This window comes from Gavialis gangeticus, unplaced genomic scaffold, assembly GCF_001723915.1.
Source record: "Gavialis gangeticus isolate Ggan-Ray unplaced genomic scaffold, GavGan_comp1, whole genome shotgun sequence".
Lineage (NCBI taxonomy): Eukaryota > Metazoa > Chordata > Crocodylia > Gavialidae > Gavialis > Gavialis gangeticus.
The window spans coordinates 122,240,512-122,244,270 of record NW_017729025.1 but is presented as its reverse complement, the minus strand read 5'-3'; the positions used below and the strand labels follow the sequence as shown (position 1 = coordinate 122,244,270).

General features: G+C 45.8%; 1 protein-coding gene across 2 annotated transcripts in view; it reads right to left on the bottom strand.

The window, feature by feature from the left end:
* METTL15 (methyltransferase like 15) overlaps nt 1–3,759 on the bottom strand; it is a 295,007-nt gene that overhangs the window by 23,862 nt on the left and 267,386 nt on the right. The gene's annotated exons all lie outside the window — the stretch shown is intronic.

Genomic DNA, 3,759 nt, shown 5'->3' with positions numbered 1-3,759 from the left:
TTTTTTTTTTTTTTTTTTTTTTTTTACAGTCAGCCTTTTGAATTCTGATTTCTTTCAAATCCACCTGCGTGCAGACCATTTTAAGGACAGTATTTTAAGACAGTTAGGTTTCTTACACTCCATACAGAGTTATAAATGAGCATTCATTCCTTTACTAAGATAAAGGGAATAGTAGGACTTGATTATCTTTTACAGGATTGTTACCTGGATTTTACATCAGGGTGGTGATACCGGTGGTAACCGTGATGGCATGAATAACACATGAAAATATTGTGTTTCTAAAATAAAAGTACAATTCTTTTTTAAAAAATTCACTGTTTTTTACTAAACAAGCCAGGCTTATTGCAAAGTTATTAAAAAAATATTTCCCTCTTCTACCCCCACTTTACCATTACAGTTGGCATGTATGTTTAAATATCAACATCCTATTAAGCGCACACTTTTCTGTCAGGACCAAATGGCCTTTAGGCTATATACTCTGGATGTTTAATTTAGACTCAACTTCTTTTCCTTCAGCTATTCCTGTTCACATCATCTAGAAGTCTTTTATTTCCAGAAAAGCATCTATGTCAGCCATATAAATAAAACACTATGAATGCCATATAAATCTACCCACACCCTTCAACATTTCTTTTTCCTGTCATGTACATGCCATATACATATTTTGTTGTCCCCTGTGAATGGATTTTCTTCTTTACATGTATGTATTTTTTCTTGAATATAGCACATTTTTTCCAGTGTGTTAATCTGGAAAATAGAAAACTGCTCCCAGACCCTAATTACTTGACTATAGTGTGAAAAATGGTTCCAGAATACCCTCCACATATTTCAAGGAGAATTTAGACATTTATAATGAGAACATAGGTACTAAGTTTTATTAATGCAGTGGATGCAGCTCTGTGCTTTCTTTATGATGGGTTCCAAAGATTGTTAGAGGAACAAGTACAAGAGGTAAAATAATGTTCTAGACAAGAAGCAAAATAAATCAACAGAATTTAAAATCACAAAAAGGTGTGACCTTAAACCCGGCCATGGATTTATAAGAGAGGGAGACATCACACACCCAGACACTCACATTATAGACAGACAGAATTTAGTGTCTCTCTGTCAAAAACTGACCACAGTGTATACATTGGCTGATCTGGGAGAATCAGGAATCTGGAGCTGGACATCTGGATGACATGGCTGACCCAGCGAAGTTGATAATGGATGATGATCGCCGCAATGCTCACGGTGTTTACTTGCAAGAGGATGCTAACATTGGTATATCTGTCTTCCCACCAGATTTGAAGGATTTTTTGCCTTGATGGTACTTCTCCAGTGACTTGAAATGTCTCCTGTACATTGTCCACATCTCAGCTCCATGCAGTAAGGTGGGGATCACAATTGCTTGATACACCATGAGCTTGGTTTCAGATTTGATGTTGCGATCTTCAAACACTTGTTTCCTCAGGCGTCTGAAGGCTGCACTTGAGGCAGTGTTGGATTTCTTCATTGATGACAGCCTTCTGTGAAAGATGGCTTCTGAGATACAGGAAATATTTGACGTTCTCCAAGAGTCTCACTGCGAATCTGAATTACCAGAGCTGGGGACTACTCATTAAGAGCTTATTGATGGAGATTAGTCTTCTGAATGTTAAGCACCAGTCCCATTTTTGTATGCCTCAGCAAAGGTGTCATCAATTGCCTTAAGGCCTGCTTCTGAGTAAGCACACACTACAACATCAGCAGCTTACTGAAGCCTCTTGAGGTCAGGGTGATCCTGGTTTTGGCTTGAAGTCATCTGAAATACAACAGCTTACCAGGGAGTTTAGCTCCACTCCAGCTAGTAGCTTGTTGGTGGTCAGAGGTAGCATTACAGTAAGGAATAATGAGAAGAGTACTGGAGTGATGATGTAGCCTTGCTTAACTCCACTCTTAACCTCAAAGGGATCTATGATAGATCAGTTATTGAAAACCACTGATTGCATACTATTCTGAAGCAGGTAAAGAATTGTGACGAGTTTGGGTGGGCATCCGTACTTGGCTGGATGGTTGCACCCAGAGTGGTGGTGGATGAGTCGTTTTCAGCCTGGAGGGATGTGGGCAGTGCAGTCCCCCAGGGTTCGGTCCTGGGGCCTGTACTACTGAACATCTTTATCAGCTATCTGGTTGTGGGTGTGGAAAGCATGATGTCCCAATTCACTGATGACACCAAGATGTGGGATAAAGTGGGCATGCTGGAGGGGAGTGACAGAATCTAGCTAGATCTAGACAGGTTACAGAGGTGCACAGATGAGAACAGGATGGAATTCAACACAGACAAGTGCAGGGTGCTCCATCTAGGGAGAAGGAACCAGCAACACACCTATAGGCTGGGGAACACCCTTCTTGTCAACACGGTGGCAGAAAGGGATCTCAGAGTCATTGCTGACTCCAGGATGAACATGAGCCACCAATGCGAGGAAGCAGTCAGTAAGGCTAGCCACACCTTGTCGTGCATCTATAGATGCATCACAAGCAGGTCCAGGGAGGTAGGTGATCCTTCCCCTCTATGTGGCGTTGGTCAGGCCATAGTTGGAGTACTGCATCCAGTTCTGGGCGCCGCACTTCAAGAGGGATGTGGCCACTCAAATGGTCAGGGGGCAGCAGGCCAGGCCCTATGAAGAGAGGCTGAAGGGCAAGAATCTATTCAACCTCCACAAGAGAAGGCTGAGAGGGGATCTGGTGGCTGTTTACAAACTCAACAGGGGGGACCAGCGGGAATTGGGTGAGGCTCTGTTTCCCCAGGCACCACTGCGGGTTACTAAGAATAACGGCCACAAATTGTTAGAGAAAAGTATGGCAAGGTGGGAGTCCCTGACTAGCCACAGGGCCAGCTTCCCCACCTGTCTCATCGGCCATGCCTTGTTGATTAATTACGTTGTTAATTAAGGTGAGAGATTCCCATTTTTACACCCTGATATTGGGAGAGGGGGCTATCCGTGGCTCTGTTCCACCCCTACACCGTGGCCCAAGCCTTGCAGATGGCATCTCAGGCAGTTGGCTCAACCATCCCCTTTGCCCATTAGCTGTCAATCATAGCACCTTCGGCTTCCCTAAGCCCTGGCCACATCTCAGGCCAGTCGTGGCCCCGGGGTTCTTCGCCTGTCATGGGCGTCTCTCGCGGTAGGCCCCTGGCCCTTTTGACCCTTCCAGTTGAGTGCCTCAGTTGGGTTTTCACCTCGTGTCTGAACTTCGGGATTGGGGTCCTTCATTCTTGGCTCAGGTGCTCCTGGAAGTGTGCCTGGCCCTGCAGGGTCACTCCCCCAGCAGGCTCAGGCGCCTCCAGAAGCTTACCTGGCATACCTTGCTCCGATGTAATATGCCCCACCCGAAGATGAGGGCTGAGGTTAAGGCACCCTACTTGCCTTTCACCAGGGTGATAACTGGCCTTGCATTTCCTGGGGGCTCCAGCGCCACAGAGCCCCACCAGGCCAACCACTCTTGGCAGGGTGCAGTTTTAGGTCATGCCCAGAACCAGGAGCCTCCAAATCATCCCCTACAGCTCCTGCCCCTACCTCCAGGATGTTGTATGCAGCCTTGCAGCCAGGCGATGTTACTGTCTGGTCTGCCAGCAATGAACTGAAATGAACTATTTATATAGGCAGCCAGGGATCTTAAATGGCTGCCGCAATTAAGCACCTCCTGGCTGCTTGGCTCGGCCATTAAAGTGGCAGGCAACAATAGTGCCCTACCACAGAAGGTTCAGGCTGGACATCAGGAGACATTACTTTACAG